The 23,102-nt window shown below is 48.2% G+C and overlaps 1 long non-coding RNA gene across 1 annotated transcript in view; it reads right to left on the bottom strand.

Annotated features, from left to right (window-relative positions):
- Positions 1-23,102, bottom strand: part of LOC135055875 (uncharacterized) — a 92,544-nt gene that overhangs the window by 62,809 nt on the left and 6,633 nt on the right. The gene's annotated exons all lie outside the window — the stretch shown is intronic.

The following is a 23,102-nucleotide window of genomic DNA, read 5'->3' as shown; positions in this document are numbered from 1 at the left end:
TGCAGATCCACTCTGTCAGTCCCTCCATTGGTTACCTGTACTCTACCGCATTCAATATAAAATACTTTTACTCACACACAATGCCATTAGCGAAACTACACCAACGTACATCACTTTGCTTATCTCAAAATATCTCCCAACCCGACCTCTTTGCTCTTCACAAGACCTGCGTCTCTCATCCCCACTCATTACTCGCTCCCACTCATGATTGCAGGACTTTCATCAGGCTGCACCCACTCTGGGTAATGCCCTACCACGCACAATAAGACTCTCCTCTAGTCTCCAACCCTTTAAGCGTTCCCTGAAAACGCACCTCTTTAGGCAAGCATATCAAATTCCAGAACCTCCCACATAACTTTCATAAACCTTCCTATCAAATTGCATCCACTCTGTACAGTCCACACATATCCTCACATGTCTTCTCATTCTATGCAATAGATAGCACCTTTCCTTGTGTACACATGCCTATTTCCCTATAGATTGTAAGCTTGCGAGCAGGGCCTTCCTACCTCTATGACTGTTTCTCACCCAGTTTGTTATTGTTATTTCAAATTGTAAAGCGCAACGGAATTTGCTGCGCTATATAAGAAACTGTTAATAAATAAATAAGGTCAAGCCATTTAGATTCAGTCGGACAATATGACGGCAGTAACGTACATAAACCGACAAGGCGGAACGAAGAGCAGGGCAGCAATGTCGGAGGTAACAAGAATTCTCCTCTGGGCAGAAAGACACGCTGTGGCGTTGTCCGCGATCTTCATTCTAGGAGTAGACAACTGGGAAGCAGACTTCCTCAGTAGACACGACCTCCACCCAGGAGAGTGGGGCTTTCACCCGGAGGTGTTCGGGTGCTTGACACGTCGGTGGGAAATGCCACAAATTGACATGATGGCTTCTCGTCTCAACAAGAAGCTCAAGCAGTATTGTTCCAGGTCGTGGGACCCGCAAGCAGTGGCGGTGGACGCTCTGGTGACTCCATGGGTCTACCAGATGGTGTACGTGTTTCCACCACTTCCGTTGAGCCCAAAGATTCTCAAAATAATAAAAAGGGAAAAGGTTCAAGCAATTCTCATTGCTCTGGACTGGCCAAGAAGGACCTGGTACGCGGATCTACTGGGGATGCTCCTAGAGGACCCGTGCCCTCTACCTCTTCGCGAGGACCTTCTCCAACAGGGGCCGATCATCTATCAAGACTTACCATGCCTACGTTTGACGGCATGGAGGTTGAGCGTCAAATTCTAGCCCGGAAAAGGATCCCGGATAGGGTTATTCCAACCCTGATCCAAGCCAGAATGGGGGTAATGTCTAAACATTACCACCGTATTTGAAAAAAATACGTCTGTTGGTGTGAGTACAGGAAATTTCCTGCGGTGGAGTTTCAACTGGGACGTTTTCTCCTTTTTCTGCAGTCAGGTGTGGATGTGGGCCTATGTTTGGGCTCCATAAAAGTCCAGATTTCGGCCTTATCTATCTTCTTCCAGAAACAATTGGCTTTTCTCCCTGAGGTTCAGACATTTTTGAAGGGGTTCTGCACATCCAACCGCCCTTTGTGTCTCCTACGACACTTTGTGATCTTAACGTGGTGTTGCAGCTCCTGCATTCGGAATAGTTTGATCCTCTACAGGACGCTGACGTCAAGTTTTTTACATGGAAGGCCGTCACGCTGTTGGCCTTGGCTTCTGCGAGGCGTGTGTAGGAGCTGGGGGCATTGTCTCACAATAGCCCCTATTTGATTTTTCATGAAGATAGGGCTGAACTTAGAACTCGTCTGCAATTTCTTCCAAAGGTGGTGGCTGCGTTTCATATTAACCAGCCTATTGTGGTTCTGGTGGTTACTGACACCTCTGCTACTTCAAAGTCCTTGGATGTTGTGAGGACTTTGAAGATCAATGTGAAGCGGACAGCTTGTCACAGAAAATCTGACTCGCTGTTTGTTCTCTATGATCCCAATAAAATTGGGTGTCCTGCTTCAATGCTGGATCAGGCTTACTCTCCAGCATGCTTATTCCACGGCAGGTTTGGCGTGTCCAAAATCTGTACAGGTCCACTCTACTAGATCTGTGGGTTCTTCCTGGGCGGCTGCCCGCGGTGTCTCTGCTTTACAGCTCTGCCGAGCAGCTACTTGGTCAGGTTCGAACACATTTGCTAAGTTCTACAAGTTCAATACGTTGGCCTCTGAGGACCTTCAGTTTGGCCAATCAGTTCTGCAGGAACCTCAGCACGGTTTGGGAGCTTTGGTACATCCCCATGGTACTAATGTGGACCCCAGTATCTTCTAGGACGTAAGAGAAAATAGGATTTTAATTACCTATCCCGTAGAGGATACTGGGCGCCCGCCCAGTGCTTCGTTTTTTCCTGTACTGTTACTTGGTTAAGTATTGTTGGTTCAGCAGTTGCAGTTCCTCTTTTAAAGTTTGGTTAGCTTGGCTTTCCTCTAGTTTGTGTGTGCTGGTTCGGAATCTCACCACTATCCTTTTATATCCTTATCTTAAAGTATGTCCGTCACCTCGGGCACAGCTTCCTAGACTGAGTCTGGTAGGAGGGGCATAGAGGGAGGAACCAGCCCACACTTTCTTAAAGTGCCCATGGCTCCTAGTGGACCTGGCTATACCCCATGGTACTAATGTGGATCCCAGTATCCTCTACGGACTACGAGAAAAGGATTTACCGGTAGGTAATTAAAATCATATTTTCAGGTTTCACCAAATATTATTTAACTCTTTCACCGATGATCCACCCTTCTGTCCTTTCCCCTTTTCCCTTCCCTATTCCTCTTCTATTTGGTCTCTATCTTTGCTCCTCTCCATTACCACTTCGTTTTAACCCTATTCTCTCCCTATCTTTTCTCTCTCTTTTCTTCCCCTCTCTCTCTATCCTTTTATCCTTAAATTGTTAAAATGGATCATATTCATTATACTGTCTACATCGTCTTTGCCGATTTTATGCTTCTGTTTTCATGTCTTTTGATCTTGACAGATATATTATTGTATTGTATTCTGATCCCCCCAATAAACAAATAAAAAATAAAAAATCACATAGCGATCTGTTTAATATTACTAGAACTCATAACATCAAAGCCCTGTTACCTGGGCAGTATTTCGTATAGGCATTAAAAACTGCTTTTTGGCAGGGTGGAACTGGGATGTCAACATTCCTCGTCAATGGACTCTGAGGGGTAAATTTACCAAAGGTTATAAAAATGAAAAGTGATGATGTTGCCCATAGCAACCAATCAGATTCTGTCTATGATTTTCTAGGATGCAATAGAGAAATGACACAGAGACAGATGAGACAGAATCTGGCTTGTTGCTATGGGCAACATCACCACTTTTCATTTTTAGAACCTTTAGTAAATTTGCAACTGAGAATCCTGGTGAGATCACCAATGGTGGTCAAAGGTAGACACAATGGGGTAAATTTACTAAGGTGGGAGTTTATTAGAATTGGTGATGTTGCCCATAGCAACCAATCAGATTCTATCTATTATCCTCTAGAAGCAGCTAGATAAATGTTAAGGAGAATCTGATAGGTTGCTATGAGCAACATCACCAATTCTAAAAACTCCTACCTTAGTAAATTTACCCCAATGGGTCTGATTCATTAAGGATTGCAAATGCAGCTTTGCATTTGCATTTCTTAACAATGCATATGCAGGAGGAGGTGCATACCACCTTCTCCCTGCATTTGCAATGCAATCGCATATCATTATAAAAAGAATAAGGAGCGCTACTCGAATTGAACTAAATGTACGCAAACACCTGTGAAAAAAAAAAAGAACTTAAATAATAAATGTTTACAGCACTTTTATGTGCTTGTGCAGGAGTCCATTTGTGGGTTCCGTTAAATGCTGGCTTTATGTCCCGCACTGCAGCGGTGGTCCGGGGCTAGCTCACTGACTTTCCCTGACACTGCCTACCTTGAAGTGCGGATTGTCTGGCTTTGAGTCTGTCTCCGCTCGGCTGGTTCCCGCACGGTGCTTCTTTGTTCTCACACCCGTCGGCGCAGGCTGAGTGACGTCTTCAGATGTCGGATTCTCCTGCAGCCGCTTTCCAATGCGCTTCGGACCCGTGGGTCCTTAGTCCTGGACCCACAAACGGACTACTGCACAAGCACATAAAAGTGCTGTAAACATTTATTAATTTAAGTTTTGTTTTTTTCACGTGTTTGCATACATTTAGTTCAATTTTAGTAGCGCTCCTTATTATTTTTATAATAATTGTGTTACCCTTATGGGAGCTGCTTTTTGATTATCAAAGCGCAGGGTTCATTTTTAATCTGCAATCACATATCAGATGAACATCGCGGCCATCAGTTGTGATGTTCATCTGCGACAGCAGGCCGAGTAAGGCTTGCCGTCAAAGTATGGCATGCGGGGGCCATCTCGAGACACAGTCCTTGGCCTCGCCACTCCTGGAAAATGGCGACATGCCCCCGTTTTTCAGAACGCAGGCTGCCCCCGTCCTTCCCCACAAATCCTCTGCCCGTCAATCAGGGAGAGGCGTTCACATACCTGCACTGTAGAACACGTACGCAGTCCCCGAGCATCGTCTAAATGCAGTAAAGATCGCTTTTGCGATCCTTACTGAATTAGCCCCAATGTTGGTAGGAGCATTTATGGAAATTACAATAATGATTTTGCTAGCAATCCTGGATGTGGTCATCAGACACTCCAACAACAAGTGTGTGACTGGCATAAACGTATAGATAAACTGCCATAAAAAGTCTGAGAAATATTGGGATGCAAAGCATTTCAAGTTCTAGGAAATCATTGCATTCAATAGAATAATCAGGCAGCAGTTATTTGATTCCTGGTGCTACCAATACCCCATCTCTGAAGCAGTGACGTAACTAGGCATTTTAGCGCTGTGTGCAAGAAACGACAGTGGCACCCCCCCCCCCCCCCCCATATAAGATAGGGGCAGTGCGCGTGAAAATTGTATAGGGGCGTGGCTTCACGGGGAAGGGGCGTGGCCACAAAATAATAGCAATTCATACTACGGTGCACAGTAGTCTACATTATTCAAATTACGCTGCACAGTAGCGCCACTACACCAGGTAGAGCCCCCTTTGTACATTACAGCAGACAGCGTCCCCCTTTTTACACATTACAGCAGACAGTCTCCCTTTTAACACATTACGGCAGCCAGTTCCCCTTTTTACACATTGCGGCAGCCAGTCCCCCTTTTTACACATTACGGCAGCCAGTCCCCCTTTTTACACATTGCGGCAGCCAGTCCCCCTTTTTACACATTGCGGCAGCCAGTCCCCATTTTTACACATTGCGGCAGCCAGTCCCCCTTTTTACACATTGCGGCAGCCAGTCCCCATTTTTACACATTGCGGCAGCCAGTCCCCTTTTTACACATTGCGGCAGCCAGTCCCCTTTTTTACACATTGCGGCAGCCAGTCCCCCTTTTTACACATTGCGGCAGCCAGTCCCCCTTTTTACACATTGCGGCAGCCAGTCCCCCTTTTTACACATTGCGGCAGCCAGTCAGCCAGTCCCCCTTTTTACACATTGCGGCAGCCAGTCCCCCTTTTTACACATTGTGGCAGCCAGTCCCCTTTTTTACACATTGCGGCAGCCAGTCCCCCTTTTTACACATTGCGGCAGCCAGTCCCCTTTTTTACACATTGCGGCAGCCAGTCCCCCTTTTTACACATTGCGGCAGCCAGGCCCCCTTTTTACACATTGCGGCAGCCAGTCAGCCAGTCCCCCTTTTTACACATTGCGGCAGCCAGTCAGCCAGTCCCCCTTTTTACACATTGCAGCAGCCAGGCCCCCTTTTTACACATTATGGCAGACGGTGTCCCCCAGAGAGAGAGAGAGAGAGAGGGATATACGCAGGGCCGTAACTACGTGTGTGCCAAGTGGGCTTGGCACACAGCGCAGTTGCCCTGAGGGCGCACAGCCAGCGGCATGTAATGAGTCAAATTGATTCATTACATGCCGCCTCTAAGTCTGCGCTGCAGCCGCGCTGTGCAGGGAGGAGAGCTACAGCGCCGGGCAGGTGAGAAGGAGGAGGAGGGAGGGGGACTGGAGCCGCAGCAGCGCTATGTCATTGGTAGTAAGCGCCGCTGCAGCATCCCCCTCTCCTTCCGTATAGGCTGCCCGGCGCTGCTGTGGATGCTGGGATGGAGGAACCGCATCCCAGCATCCACAGCAGCGCCGGGCAGCCTATACGGAAGAAGAGGGGGATGCTGCAGCGGCGCTTACTACCAATGACATAGCGCTGCTGCGGCTCCAGTCCCCCTCCCTCCTTCTCACCTGCCTGCACAGAGAGGGAGATGCCAGCACGAGGAGCCTGTCAGCGGGGAGAAGGTAAGTATGTATCTCTCTCTTTCTCTCTCTCTCTCTCTCTCTCTCTCTCTCTCTGGGGAACACCGTCTGCCATAATGTGTAAAAAGGGGGCCTGGCTGCCGCAATGTGTAAAAAGGGGTCCTGGCTGCCGCAATGTGTAAAAAGGGGGCCTGGCTGCCGCAATGTGTAAAAAGGGGGACTGGCTGCCGCAATGTGTAAAAAGGGGTCCTGGCTGCCGCAATGTGTAAAAAGGGGTCCTGGCTGCCGCAATGTGTAAAAAGGGGGCCTGGCTGCCGCAATGTGTAAAAAGGGGGCCTGGCTGCCGCAATGTGTAAAAAGGGGGACTGGCTGCCGCAATGTGTAAAAAGGGGGACTGGCTGCCAAAATGTGTAAAAAGGGGTCCTGGCTGCTGCAATGTGTAAAAAGGGGTCCTGTCTGCTGCAATGTGTAAAAAGGGGGCCTGGCTGCCGCAATGTGTAAAAAGGGGGCCTGGCTGCCGCAATGTGTAAAAAGGGGGCCTGGCTGCCGCAATGTGTAAAAAGGGGGCCTGGCTGCCGCAATGTGTAAAAAGGGGGACTGGCTGCCGCAATGTGTAAAAAGGGGTCCTGGCTGCTGCAATGTGTAAAAAGGGGTCCTGGCTGCTGCAATGTGTAAAAAGGGGGCCTGGCTGCCGCAATGTGTAAAAAGGGGTCCTGGCTGCCGCAATGTGTAAAAAGGGGGCCTGGCTGCTGCAATGTGTAAAAAGGGGGCCTGGCTGCCGCAATGTACAAAAAGGGGTCCTGGCTGCCGCAATGTGTAAAAAGGGGGCCTGGCTGCCGCAATGTGTAAAAAGGGGGCCTGGCTGCTGCAATGTGTAAAAAGGGGGCCTGGCTGCTGCAATGTGTAAAAAGGGGGCCTGGCTGCTGCAATGTGTAAAAAGGGGGCCTGGCTGCTGCAATGTGTAAAAAGGGGGACTGGCTGCCGCAATGTGTAAAAAGGGGGACGCTGTCTGCTGTAATGTGTAAAAAGGGGGACGCTGTCTGCTGTAATGTGTAAAAGGGGCTCTACCTGGTGTAGTGGCGCTACTGTGCAGCGTAATTTGAATAATGGAGACTACTGTGCACCGTAGTATGAATTGCTATTATTTTGTGGCCACGCCCCTTCCCCATGAAGCCACGCCCCTATATATATTTTCACGCGCCTACGGCGCGCACTGACCCTATCTTTCATGGGGGGGGGGCGCCAATGTCATTTCTTGCACACAGCGCTAAAATGCCTAGTTACGGCACTGGATATACTTACCTTCTCCCCGCTGACAGGCTCCTCGTGCAGCTCCCTCGGTGCAGGCAGGTGAGAAGGAGGAGGAGGGAGGGGGACTGGAGCCGCAGCAGCGCTATGTCATTGGTAGTAAGCGCCGCTGCAGCATCCCCCTCTCCTTCCGTATTGGCTGCCCGGCGCTGCTGTGGATGCTGGGATGGAGGAACCGCATCCCAGCATCCACAGCAGCGCCGGGCAGCCAAAACGGAAGGAGAGGGGGATGCTGCAGCGGCGCTTACTACCAATGAAATAGCGCTGCTGCGGCTCCCTGCTCCCCCTCCCTCCTCCTCCTTCTCCGCTGCCCGGCGCTGCTGACTTCTCCCTCCACAGCGCTGCGCACACAGCAGAGGCGGCATGTAATGAGTCTATTTGACTCATTACATGCCGCTGGCCGTGCGCCCTCAGGCCAACTGCGCTGTGTGCCAAGCCCACTTGGCACACACGTAGTTACGGTCCTGCTCTGAAGAATACTCTTTTTATTCACATCCTTGTCGTACCTCTACTAAAATAGACTATTGGTTCGTTTCCACCAGCTTTCTTTGTAGAGTTTAAGACACTGGCATTGAAAATATCATGAACTCTGACCACACCCCTATCTGGTTCACCCACAAGCTGATCTCTCCTATTCACTCCCTGTTTAATTGTAGGTTCCCAACTTGCATAGCCTCTCCCGCAACACATTTTGTACATCGCACATTTTTTAAACTATATTTATAATAATAAAAAAGGTTTAGCTACAAAGGTTTGGCTTCAAGTGCAAAGTTAATGTAGCTTATTCAAATTTATTGCAGCATCCCACTGACTTGACATGACAAAGATGATAAAGATTCAAAAAGCATTATCTGATTTATGTTCTGAGTGAGTTTGTTATACAGTATTTTTAGAGTTTTAGAAAAATAAATATTTTCATTGGACAATTGATCAGGAAAATTACACTCAAATTTGATTCCGACTAGAACGGTTCGTAATTTTTTTATTTATTTTCCCATTACAACTTTGCCTGATGCGAAGACCACGGGCTGGATGTTTTGAGTGCTTAGTTCACTAGATTTTGTCTCCGTATGTTAATGTTTAAATTATTTTATAATAAATTCCCACCCCTATATCTCCAGACTTTAACATAGCGCACATTTTTGTTCTCCCTATACCATGCCATTTCTCTATTGCAGTGCTTCTCAAATCCTTGGGATGCAATAACAGTGCCTGTTTTGCATACCTCCTTGCTGGAGCACTGGTGTAGTCATTACTGACTGACACATTTTAAACAATCCACTTGTTGTTCTGTGAGGAGACCTGGAAAACATGCGCTGTTAGTGTGCCTTGAGAACTGAGGTTGGGAAACACTGCACTTTTATTTATCAAGGGCTACATATCGTATCCGCTCTCTTCATTTTTTTACAGTGGAGCTGCATGCGATATCATCCAGTTGGCCGCACAGCACGGTCTACCAGACGATATCGCTGGTGACCAGGGAAGCGCGCAGATTGGGCATACACCCTGAACAATCCAGATGATATGTCGTTCCGACTCGGCAAGAAACCAGCCTATGTGAACAATGATGATGGCTATGGAACCATTCTTAGTAGGGATGGTGTGCTCACATAGGCGCATACAACTGCCATAGGGGTGACTATCCGCATTTAGTTCTGTGCGTGTAATTGCGACCGACTTTGTACAACTCTGCTCCTCACTGTCAGGTCTAGCTTAGCAACGTAGTGGGTCATTCAGATCTGATCGCTGGGCTGCGTTTTTTGCTGCCCTGCGATCAGATAGTCACCGCCTACAGGGGGAGTGGTTTTTCACTGTGCAGGTGTGTGATCGCATCTGTAGCAGAGCTGCACAAACTGATTTTGCGCAGTCTCTGCGCAGCCCAGGACTTACTCTTCCAGTGCGATGAGAACAGGCTGATCGGGGACGGAGCTGACCTCACACACCCTCCCTGAAAATGCCTGAGCCCGCCTGCGTTTTTCCAGACACTCCCTGAAAATGGTGTTGCCATGCACAAATGGCCTCTACTTGCGAACGCCCGTGCAAATGGATTCTTTGCACCATCCCATCGCAGGGCGCCAATGCCCAATGCAGCCATGCGATGCGTTGGCGAAAGGCGGTGCATACGCATGCGCAGTTCGGATTTGATCGCCCACTGTGCGAAAATGCACAGCAGCAATCAGATCTGAATCACCCCCATAATCAGGCCACATGGGCAGCTTAGAAGATTAATAATATGACCATATTGTGGCTTTATAGAAGACTCCTTTGGTTAACATCACCAGAGATTAAAGTCCACTGCATGGCCTTGCCTTATGTCATGAGTGTATTCAACTACATAAAATTGACATGCTGTGGCTTTAAATAACACTTTTTTGTAAAATATATTTTACTTCCATATTTTTGTTAGATTCTGTGTGGAAATATGTGTTCTGTTTACATATCCTTTTCCCAGGTATGTATCCGATGTCTGAAGTTACATGACTATCATTTGTTTATCCTAACACTGTGAGGCAACCAATAAATATGTATGATGATATATAATGCACATCCGTGCCATGGCAAATTTCTGTATTTGTTTCACACACTCCCCTACCCTGAATTGAACCTTGGATGTACTGCCATAAATGTCACTCTTCTGTGGAGAAAGAGGAAATAGCTCTCCTCTTTGGCTGCTTCTATTACTAGGTTGATGAGGTCAATTACACGTTTTATTTGTTTGTGGCTTTTTATTCCTATGTAAGGTTTTATTTTCTCGACATTTACATAAGCAGCAGGAAGGAAATAGTATGAATACAGGTTGAGTATCCCTTATCCAAAATTCAAAATCACACATTTTTGTTTCCCCTACTGAGATAATGACACATATATATGTATATTATATTATATTATATATCTATATAATATATACACATGTCATTATGTCAGTAGAGGACCCAAAAATGTGGGATTTTGGATAAGGGATACTCAACCTGTGTTGATATGGAGGATGACTTTGTGTGTGTGTGTGTGTGTGTGTGTGTGTGTGTGTGTGTGTGTGTGTGTGTGTGTGTATACACATGTGTGTATGCAACAGTTGGCTGTAATATATCTATACTTACAAAAAAGCACCAAATTGGCCTATGGACAGGTCACTTTTGCTAATATGTGTATAGGGCTGCACCAAACTTTGGATGGTGGATTGATGAATCCTACTATAGTCAGTGTTTGCTCAATCTAGTTTCACTGCAGTTTTACTTGCCAAGATACAGTTTTGGTCACTGGGGCATAACATCGGCCCTTTTTTTTCATATCTTGCTGTATTAGGGTTGGGCAGAGAGTGTTATAGATTACATACAGTAGTTCACATTTGTTCATGCAGTGTTTGAACAAAACATACTAATTTCTTCCTTCATTTCTGTCTTAAAAAGTAAATAAAAACAAACACAATTAACATTTTTCTAAATAATAAGAATTTACTTACCGATAATTCTATTTCTCGGAGTCCGTAGTGGATGCTGGGGTTCCTGAAAGGACCATGGGGAATAGCGGCTCCGCAGGAGACAGGGCACAAAAGTAAAGCTTTCCGATCAGGTGGTGTGCACTGGCTCCTCCCCCTATGACCCTCCTCCAAGCCAGTTAGGTACTGTGCCCGGACGAGCGTACACAATAAGGGAGGAATTTTGAATCCCGGGTAAGACTCATACCAGCCACACCAATCACACCGTACAACTTGTGATCTAAACCCAGTTAACAGTATGATAACAGCGGAGCCTCTGAAAAGATGGCTCACAACAATAATAACCCGATTTTTGTAACTATGTACAAGTATTGCAGATAATCCGCACTTGGGATGGGCGCCCAGCATCCACTACGGACTCCGAGAAATAGAATTATCGGTAAGTAAATTCTTATTTTCTCTATCGTCCTAGTGGATGCTGGGGTTCCTGAAAGGACCATGGGGATTATACCAACGCTCCCAAACGGGCGGGAGAGTGCGGATGACTCTGCAGCACCGAATGAGAGAACTCCAGGTCCTCCTTAGCCAGGGTATCAATTTTGTAGAATTTAGCAAACGTGTTTGCCCCTGACCAAGTAGCTGCTCGGCAAAGTTGTAAAGCCGAGACCCCTCGGGCAGCCGCCCAAGATGAGCCCACCTTCCTTGTGGAATGGGCATTTACATATTTTGGCTGTGGCAGGCCTGCCACAGAATGTGCAAGCTGAATTGTATTACACATCCAACTAGCAATAGTCTGCTTAGAAGCAAGAGCACCCAGTTTGTTGGGTGCATACAGGATAACAGCAAGTCAGTTTTCCTGACTCCAGCCGTCCTGGAACATATTTTCAGGGCCCTGACAACATCTAGCAACTTGGAGTCCTCCAAGTCCCTAGTAGGTGCAAGGCACCACAATAAGCTGGTTCAGGTGAAACACTGACACCACCTTAGGGAGAGAACTGGGGACGAGTCCGCAGCTCTGCCCTGTCCGAATGGACAAACAGATATGGGCTTTTTTGAGAAAAAAACACCAATTTTGACACTCGCCTGGTCCAGGCCAGGGCCAAGAGCATGGTCACTTTTCATGTGAGATGCTTCAAATCCACAGATTTGACTGGTTTTAAACCAATGTGATTTGAGGAATCCCAGAACTACGTTGAGATCCCACAGTGCCACTGGAGGCACAAAAGGGGGTTGTATATGCAATACTCCCTTGACAAACTTCTGGACTTCAGGAACTGAAGCCAATTCTTTCTGGAAGAAAATCGACAGGGCCGAAATTTGAACCTTAATGGACCCCAATTTGAGGCCCATAGACACTCCTGTTTGCAGGAAATGCAGGAAACGACCGAGTTGAAATTTCTTTGTGGGGCCTTCCTGGCCTCACACCACGCAACATATTTTCGCCACATGTGGTGATAATGTTGTGCGGTCACCTCCTTTCTGGCTTTGACCAGGGTAGGAATGACCTCTTCCGGAATGCCTTTTTCCCTTAGGATCCGGCTTTCCACCGCCATGCCGACAAACGCAGCTGCGGTAAGTCTTGGAACAGACATGGTACTTGCTGAAGCAAGTCCCTTCTTAGCGGCAGAGGCCATAAGACCTCTGTAAGCATCTCTTGAAGTTCCGGGTACCAAGTCCTTCTTGGCCAATCCGGAGCCATGAGTATAGTTCTTACTCCTCTACGTCTTATAATTCTCAGCACCTTAGGTATGAGAAGCAGAGGAGGGAACACATACACCGACTGGTACACCCACGGTGTTACCAGAACGTCCACAGCTATTGCCTGAGGGTCTCTTGACCTGGCGCAATACCTGTCCCGTTTTTTGTTCAGACGGGACGCCATCATGTCCACCTTTGGTATTTCCCAACGGTTTACAATCATGTGGAAAAAACTTCCCGATGAAGTTTCCACTCTCCCGGGTGGAGGTCGTGCCTGCTGAGGAAGTCTGCTTCCCAGTTTCCATTCCCGGGATGAAACACTGCTGACAATGCTATCACATGATTTTCCGCCCAGCGAAAAGTCCTTGCAGTTTTTGCCATTGCCCTCCTGCTTCTTGTGTCGCCCTGTCTGTTTACGTGGGCGACTGCCGTGATGTTTTTCCCACTGGATCAATACCGGCTGACCTTGAAGCAGAGGTCTTGCTAAGCTTAGAACATTATAAATTTACCCTTAGCTCCAGTATATTTATGTGGAGAAAAGTCTCCAGACTTGATCACACTCCCTGGAAATTTTTTCCTTGTGTGACTGCTCCCCAGCCTCTCGGGCTGGGCTCCGTGGTCACCAGCATCCAATCCTGAATGCCGAATCTGCGGCCCTCTAGAAGATGAGCACTCTATAACCACCACAGGAGAGACACCCTTGTCCTTGGATATAGGGTTATCCGCTGATGCATCTGAAGATGCGATCCGGACCATTTGTCCAGCAGATCCCACTGAAAAGTTCTTGCGTGAAATCTGCTGAATGGAATTGCTTCGTAGGAAGCCACCATTTTTACCAGGACCCTTGTGCAATGATGCACTGTTTTTAGGAGGTTCCTGACTAGCTCGGATAACTCCCTGGCTTTCTCTTCCGGGAGAAACACCTTTTTCTGGACTGTGTCCAGAATCATCCCTAGGCACAGCAGACGTGTCGTCGGGATCAGCTGCGATTTTGGAATATTTAGAATCCACCCGTGCTGTTGTAGCAGTATCCGAGATAGTGCTACTCCGACCTCCAACTGTTCCCTGGACTATGCCCTTATCAGGAGATCGTCCAAGTAAGGGATAATTAAGACGCCTTTTCTTCGAAGAAGAATCATCATTTCGGCCATTACCTTGGTAAAGACCCGGGGTGCCGTGGACAATCCAAACGGCAGCGTCTGAAACTGATAGTGACAGTTCTGCACCACGAACCTGAGGTACCCTTAGTGAGAAGGGCAAATTTGGGACATAGAGGTAAGCATCCCTGATGTCCCGGGACACTATATAGTCCCCTTCTTCCTGGTTCGTTATCACTGCTCTGAGTGACTCCATCTTGATTTGAACCTTTGTAAGTGTTCAAAAAAATTTTTTTTTTTTTTTTAGAATAAGTCTCACCTAGCCTTCTGGCTTCAGTACCACAATATAGTGTGGAATAATACCCCTTTTCTTGTAGTAGGAGGGGTAATTTAATTATCACCTGCTGGGAATACAGCTTGTGAATTTTTTCCCATACTGCCTCCTTGTCGGAGGGAGACCTTGGTAAAGCAGACTTCAGGAGCCTGCGAAGGGGAAACGTCTCGACATTCCAATCTGTACCCCTGGGATACTACTTGTAGGATCCAGGGGTCCTGTACGGTCTCAGCGCCATGCTGAGAACTTGTCAGAAGCGGTGGAACGCTTCTGTTCCTGGGAATGGGCTGCCTGCTGCAGTCTTCTTCCCTTTCCTCTATCCCTGGGCAGATATGATCTTATAGGGACGAAAGGACTGAGGCTGAAAAGACGGTGTCTTTTTCTGCAGAGATGTGACTTAGGGTAAAAACGGCGGATTTTCCAGCAGTTGCCGTGGCCACCAGGTCCGATGGACCGACCCCAAATAACTCCTCTTCCTTTATACGGCAATACACCTTTGTGCCGTTTGGAATCTGCATCACCTGACCACTGTCGTGTCCATAACATCTTCTGGCAGATATGGACATCGCATTTACTCTTGATGCCAGAGTGCAAATATCCCTCTGTGCATCTCGCATATATAGAAATGCATCCTTTAAATGCTCTATAGTCAATAAAATACTGTCCCTGTCAAGGGTATCAATATTTTTAGTCAGGGAATCCGACCAAGCCACCCCAGCTCTGCACATCCAGGCTGAGGCGATCGCTGGTCGCAGTATAACACCAGTATGTGTGTATATACTTTTTATGATATTTTCCAGCCTCCTGTCAGCTGGTCCTTGAGGACGGCCCTATCTATAGACGGTACCGCCACTTGTTTTGATAAGCGTGTGAGCGCCTTATCCACCCTAAGGGGTGTTTCCCAACGCGCCCTAACTTCTGGCGGGAAAGGGTATACCGCCCATAATTTTCTATCGGGGGGAACCCACGCATCATCACACACTTTATTTAATTTATCTGATTCAGGAAAAACTACGGTAGTTTTTTCACATCCCACATAATACCCTCTTTTGTGGTACTTGTAGTATCAGAAATATGTAACACCTCCTTCATTGCCTTTAACGTGTGGCCCTAATAAGGAATACGTTTGTTTATTCACCGTCGACACTGGATTCAGTGTCCCTGTCTGTGTCTGTGTCGACCGACTAAAGTAAACGGGCGTTTTAAAACCCCTGACGGTGTTTTTGAGACGTCTGGACCGGTACTAATTGTTTGTCGGCCGTCTCATGTCGTCAACCGACCTTGCAGCGTGTTGACATTATCACGTAATTTCCTAAATAAGCCATCCATTCCGGTGTCGACTCCCTAGAGAGTGACATCACCATTACAGGCAATTGCTCCGCCTCCTCACCAACATCGTCCTCATACATGTCGACACACACGTACCGACACACAGCACACACACAGGGAATGCTCTGATAGAGGACAGGACCCACTAGCCCTTTGGAGAGACAGAGGGAGAGTTTACCAGCACACACCAAAAACGCTATAATTATATAGGGACAACCTTATATAAGTGTTTTCCCTTATAGCATCTTTTTTATATATTTCTAACGCCAATTTAGTGCCCCCCCTCTCTGTTTTAACCCTGTTTCTGTAGTGCAGTGCAGGGGAGAGCCTGGGAGCCTTCCCTCCAGCCTTTCTGTGAGGGAAAATGGCGCTGTGTGCTGAGGAGATAGGCCCCGCCCCTTTTTCGGCGGCCTCGTCTCCCGCTCTTAACGGATTCTGGCAGGGGTTAAATATCTCCATATAGCCTCCGGAGGCTATATGTGAGGTATTTTTAGCCAAAATAGGTATTCATTTGCCTCCCAGGGCGCCCCCCTCCCAGCGCCCTGCACCCTCAGTGACTGCCGTGTGAAGTGTGCTGAGAGGAAAATGGCGCACAGCTGCAGTGCTGTGCGCTACCTTTAGAAGACTGAGGAGTCTTCTGCCGCCGATTCTGGACCTCTTCTTACTTCAGCATCTGCAAGGGGGCCGGCGGCAAGGCTCCGGTGACCATCCAGGCTGTACCTGTGATCGTCCCTCTGGAGCTGATGTCCAGTAGCCAAGAAGCCAATCCATCCTGCACGCAGGTGAGTTCACTTCTTCTCCCCTAAGTCCCTCGTTGCAGTGATCCTGTTGCCAGCAGGACTCACTGTAAAATAAAAAACCTAAGCTAAACTTTTCTAAGCAGCTCTTTAGGAGAGCCACCTAGATTGCACCCTTCTCGGCCGGGCACAAAAATCTAACTGGCTTGGAGGAGGGTCATAGGGGGAGGAGCCAGTGCACACCACCTGATCGGAAAGCTTTACTTTTGTGCCCTGTCTCCTGCGGAGCCGCTATTCCCCATGGTCCTTTCAGGAACCCCAGCATCCACTAGGACGATAGAGAAATATAGTTTAATGTACTAGTAACTTAGATAGTTAAATGTTTCTATTTCTATGCTGCTCACGTGTTAGAATATACCCATTTCAGACCACCAGCTTTGAATACGAGTTATTGTACATGAGCGTGCATAACCCGTGTTGCTGTGCGGTCTGAAAGGACCCAGTTGGAATAATCCGGCTTGAGCGTGTTCAACCCAGCTCGCTGTGCTGTGTGAACGGGAAGCTGGATCGATGCGACTCATTTCTCGTTCACTCTGTGTGGATGGACAGTGCTTGTAGATCATGTGATTTCTAAGCGCCGCCCCCGCTGCGTAACCGCTGACGTCATTAACCCGGCAATATGCCAGGTTGGGGACGGCGAGTGGCCTGAGGAGGGTCGCACCCGGGAAGGACCCGTGTCGGGCTTTCAGACAAAAGGGGTATAATGCGCCCCTTGCCATAATATATAAGACAATGCTGCTTTCAGACATGTGACCTGGGAATTTGTCATGTTTAGCAAGCAAGCAAATTCCCAGGTCTCAGCTCCATGAGCCTGGTCGGGAGCAGGCTTGTGTATCCGAGACTTGGTCCCGGGTTTTTTTCCTTTCACACATGCAGGTTGATGCCAAAACACGGGATATATTGAAAGGGGTAGAAAAATAAGAATTTACTCACCGGTAATTCTATTTCTCGTAGTCCGTAGTGGATGCTGGGAACTCCGTAAGGACCATGGGGAATAGCGGGCTCCGAAGGAGGCTGGGCACTCTAGAAAGATTTATGACTACCTGGTGTGCACTGGCTCCTCCCACCATGACCCTCCTCCAAGCCTCAGTTAGGACACTGTGCCCGGACGAGCAGACATAATAAGGAAGGATTTTGAATCCCGGGTAAGACTCTTACCAGCCACACCAATCACACCGTACAACTCGTGATACTATATCCAGTTTGACAGTATGAAAACGACTGAGCCTCTCAACAGATGGCTCAACAATAACCCTTTAGTTAACAATAACTATTTACAAGTATTGCAGACAATCCGCACTTGGGATGGGCGCCCAGCATCCACTACGGACTACGAGAAATAGAATTACCGGTGAGTAAATTCTTATTTTCTCTAACGTCCTAGTGGATGCTGGGAACTCCGTAAGGACCATGGGGATTATACCAAAGCTCCCAAACGGGCGGGAGAGTGCGGATGACTCTGTAGCACCGAATGAGAGAACTCCAGGTCCTCCTCAGCCAGGGTATCAAATTTGTAGAATTTTGCAAACGTGTTTGCCCCTGACCAAGTAGCTGCTCGGCAAAGTTGTAAAGCCGAGACCCCTCGGGCAGCCGCCCAAGATGAGCCCACCTTCCTTGTGGAATGGGCATTTACAGAGTTTGGCTGTGGTATGCCTGCCACAGAATGTGCAAGCTGAATTGTACTACAAATCCAGCGAGCAATAGACTGCTTAGAAGCAGGAGCACCCATCTTGTTGGGTGCATACAGGATAAACAGCGAGTCAGAGTTTCTGACTCCAGCCGTCCTGGAAACATATATTTTCAGGGCCCTGACAACGTCTAGCAACTTGGAGTCCTCCAATTCACTAGTAGCCGCCGGCACCACAATAGGCTGGTTCAGGTGAAACGCTGACACCACCTTAGGAAGAAATTGGGGACGAGTCCTCAATTCTGCCCTATCCATATGGAAAATCAGATAAGGGCTTTTACATGATAAAGCCGCCAATTCTGACACTAGCCTGGCTGAAGCCAAGGCCAATAACATGACCACTTTCCACGTGAGATATTTTAGATCCACGGTTTTTAGTGGCTCAAACCAATGTGATTTTAAGAAAACTCAACACCACGTTGAGATCCCAAGGTGCCACAGGGGGCACAAACGGGGGCTGAATATGCAGCACTCCTTTCACAATGTCTGAACTTCAGGTACTGAAGCTAATTCTTTTTGAAAGAAAATCGACAGAGCCGAGATCTGTACTTTAATGGAGCCTAGACTTAGGCCCATATTCACTCCTGCTTGCAGGAAATGTAGAAATCGACCTAGTGGAAATTCCTCTGTTGGGGCCTTTTTGGCCTCGCACCATGCAACATATTTCCGCCACATGCGGTGATAATGCTTTGCCGTAACATCTTTCCTGGCTTTAATAAGCGCAGGAATGACTTCTTCCGGAATACCCTTTTCCTTCAGGATCCGGCGCTCAATCGCCATGCCGTCAAACGCAGCCGCGGTAAGTCTTGGAACAGACAGGGCCCCTGCTGAAGCAGGTCCTGTCTGAGCGACAGAGGCCATGGGTCCTCTGATATCATTTCCTGAAGTTCCCGGTACCAAGCCCTTCTTGGCCAATCCGGAACCACGAGTATCGTTCTTACTCCTCGCCATCTTATTATTCTCAGTACCTTTGGTATGAGAGGCAGAGTAGGGAACACATAAACCGACTGGTACACCCACGGTGTCACTAGAGCGTCCACAGCTATCGCCTGAGGGTCCCTTGACCTGGCGCAATATCTCTTTAGCTTTTTGTTGAGGCGGGACGCCATCATGTCCACCTGTGGTCTTTCCCAACGGTTTACCAACAGCAGGAAGACTTCTGGATGAAGTCCCCACTCTCCCGGGTGTAGGTCGTGTCTGCTGAGGAAGTCTGCTTCCCAGTTGTCCACTCCCGGAATGAACACTGCTGACAGTGCTAGTACGTGATTTTCCGCCCATCGGAGAATCCTTGTGGCTTCTGCCATTGCCATCCTGCTTCTTGTGCCGCCCTGTCGGGTCACATGGGCGACTGCCGTGATGTTGTCTGACTGTATCAGTACCGGCTGGTTTTGAAGCAGGGGTCTTGCCTGACTTAGGGCATTGTAAATGGCCCTCAGTTCCAGAATTTATATGTAGGGAAGTCTCCTGACTTGACCATAGGCCCTGGAAGTTTCTTCCCTGTGTGACTGCTCCCCAGCCTTGAAGGCTGGCATCCGTGATCACCAGGACCCAGTCCTGTATGCCGAAACTGCGGCCCTCTAGAAGATGAGCACCCTGCATCCACCACAGTAGAGACACCCTGGTCCTTGGAGACAGGGTTATCATTTGATGCATTTGAAGATGCGATCCCGACCACTTATCTAAGAGGTCTCACTGGAAGGTCCTCGCATGGAACCTGCCGAATGGAATTGCTTCGTATGAAGCCACCATTTTTCCCAGGACTCGTGTGCAACGATGCACCGATACCCTTTTTGGTTTTAGGAGGTCTCTGACTAGAGATGACAGCTCCTTGGCTTTCTCCTGCGGGAGAAACACTTTTTTCTGTTCTGTGTCCAAAATCATCCCCAGGAACAGTAAGCGAGTGGAAGGAACCAGCTGTGACTTTGGAATGTTCAGAATCCAGCCATGCTGTTGTAGCACCTCCTGAGATAGTGCTACTCCGACCAGTAACTGCTCCCTGGACCTTGCCTTTATAAGGAGATCGTCCAAGTATGGGATAAATAAAAACTCCCTTTTTGAAGGAGTATCATCATTTCTGCCATTACCTTGGTAAACACCCTCGGTGCCGTGGACAGTCCAAACGGTAGTGTCTGGAATTGGTAATGGCAATCCTGTACCACAAATCTGAGGTACTCCTGGTGAGGAAGGTAAATAGGGACATGCAGGTAAGCATCCTTGATGTCCAGGGATACCATGTAATCCCCCTTGTCCAGGCTTGCAATAACCGCCCTGAGCGATTCCATCTTCAACTTTGTTATTTAAGTGTTCAAGGATTTCCATTTTAAAATGGGTCTCACCGAACCGGCTGGTTTCGGTACCACAAACAGTGTGGAATAGTAACCCCGTCCTTGTTGAAGTAGGGGCACCTTGACTATCACCTGCTGGGAATACAGCTTGTGAATTGCCTCTAGCACAGCCTCCCTGCCTGAGGGAGTTGTCGGCAAGGCAGATTTGAGTAAACGGCGGGGGGGAGACGCCTCGACTTCCAGCTTGTACCCCTGAGATACTACTTGACGGATCCAGGGATCCACCTGTGAGCGAGCCCACTGATCGCTGAAATTTTTGAGGCGGCCCCCCACCGTACCTGGCTACGCCTGTGGAGCCCCCGCGTCATGCGGTGGACTCAGAGGAAGCAGGGGAAGAATTTTGATTCTGGGAACTGGCTGCTGGTGCAGCTTTTTCCCTCTTCCCTCGTTTGACCCGCCTGCTTTTTTGAAGCCGAAAGGACTGTACCTGATAATACAGTGCGTTTCTTAGGCTGTGAGGAAACCTGAGGTAAAATATTTTCATCCCAGCTGTTGCTGTGGATACGAGGTCCCAGAGACCAACCCCAACCAATTCCTCACCCTTATAAAGCTCTATGTGCCTTTTAAAGTCAGCATCACCTGTCCAGTGTCGGGTCTCCAATACCCTCCTGACAGAATGGACATTGCAATAATTCAGGATGCCAGCCGGCAAAATATTCCTCTGTGCATCCCTCATATATAAAACGACGTCTTATGTTCGCAAAATAGTATCCCTGTTTGAAAGGGGTACAGACCACGCTGCAGCAGTCTGCAGGTCTCAGTCTAGTACCTGAGTGTGTAATTACAGACTTCAGGATAGCCTCCTGCTATTTATCAGCAGGTACCTTCAAAGTGGCCGTATCCTAAGACGGCAGTGCCACCTTGACAAACGTGTGAGCGCCTTAATCCACCCTAGGGGATATCTCCCAGCGTAACTTATCCTCTGGCGGGAAAGGGTACGCCATCAGTAACTTGTTAGAAATTACCAGTTTCTTATCGGCGAAACCCACGCTTTTTCACACTTCATTCACTCATTTGATGGGGGAACAAAACACTGCCTGCTTTTTCTCCCCACACATAAAACCCTTTGTTTTTAGTGGTGCTTGGGTTAATGTCAGAAATGTGTAACACATTTTATATTGCCGGGATCATGTAACGGATGTTCCTAGTGGATTGTGTATATGTCTCAACCTCGTCGACACTGGAGTCAGACTCCGTGTCGACATCTGTGTCTGCCATCTGAGGGAGCGTTGATGGCCTTTGAGACGTCTGGGCAGGCGCGGGCTGAGAAGCCGGCTGTCCCATAGCTGTTACGTCATCCAGCCTTTTATGTAAGGAGTTGACACTGTCGGTTAATACCTTCCACCTATCCATCCACTCTGGTGTCGGCCCACAGGGGCGACATCTCATTTATCGGCATCTGCTCCGCCTCCACATAAGTCTCCTCATCAAACATGTCAACACAGCCGTACCGACACACCGCACACACACAAGGAATGCTCCAATGAGGACAGGACCCACAAAAGCCCTTTGGGGGGACAGAGTGAGAGTATGCCAGCACACACCAGAGCGCTATATAATGCAGGGACTAACTGAGTTATGTCCCCTATAGCTGCTTTTATATAATTTATACTGCGCCTAAATTTAGTGCCCCCCCCTCTCTGCTTTAACGCTGTTCTGTAGTGTAGACTGCAGGGGAGAGCCAGGGAGCTTCCCTCCAACGGAGCTGTGAGGGAAAAATGGCGCCAGTGTGCTGAGGAGATAGGCTCCGCCCCTTTTTCACGGCCTTTTCTCCCGCATTTTTATGGAATCTGGCAGGGGTTAATATACATCCATATAGCCCTGGGGGTTATATGTGATGTATTTTTGCCAGCCAAGGTGTTTATATTGCTGCTCAGGGCGCCCCCCCCCCCCCAGCGCCCTGCACCCTCAGTGACCGGAGTGTGTGGTGTGCATGAGGAGCAATGGCGCACAGCTGCAGTGCTGTGCGCTACCTTGGTGAAGACTGATGTCTTCTGCCGCCGTTTTTCCGGACCTCTTCTTGCTTCTGGCTCTGTAAGGGGGACGGCGGTGCGGCTCCGGGACCGAACACCAAGGACTGGGTCTGCGGTCGATCCCTCTGGAGCTAATGGTGTCCAGTAGCCTAAGAAGCCCAATCCGGCTGCAAGCAGGCGAGTTCGCTTCTTCTCCCCTTAGTCCCTCGCTGCAGTGAGCCTGTTGCCAGCAGGTCTCACTGAAAATAAAAAACCTAAATCTATACTTTCTTTCTAAGGGCTCAGGAGAGCCCCTAGTGTGCATCCAACCTCGGCCGGGCACAAGATCTAACTGAGGCTTGGAGGAGGGTCATGGTGGGAGGAGCCAGTGCACACCAGGTAGTCATAAATCTTTCTAGAGTGCCCAGCCTCCTTCGGAGCCCGCTATTCCCCATGGTCCTTACGGAGTTCCCAGCATCCACTAGGACGTTAGAGAAAGTCACCTTAATATTTTGTGAACTATGGCCTTGAACTTTTTATGGTCACAGAACTCCTTAGCTTTAAATTTCCTATTCATGACGGCTGCCTATTGTTCTGTATATAATTGTTTTAGCAAGTAAAACAATGGTATGCTTGGATCCAAGTTGCTTTGTTTTAAGCTTATTGCACTCGGATTCTGACCGCCGGGATCCTGACAGCCGGCAAATTCATTCCCTCCCTAAACAAGCATCACGTTTTTACTTTTTGCCACTGTAGTCTATGAATAATGTTTAACGCAAGTACCTGTATATAACTTGTTTAGAAATACAAGTAAAAAGCTGATCATATAATATCTGTAA

Source organism: Pseudophryne corroboree, chromosome 3 (genome assembly GCF_028390025.1).
Source record: "Pseudophryne corroboree isolate aPseCor3 chromosome 3, aPseCor3.hap2, whole genome shotgun sequence".
NCBI classification, from domain to species: Eukaryota; Metazoa; Chordata; class Amphibia; order Anura; family Myobatrachidae; genus Pseudophryne; species Pseudophryne corroboree.
This window is presented reverse-complemented; position numbering and strand designations above follow the sequence as displayed.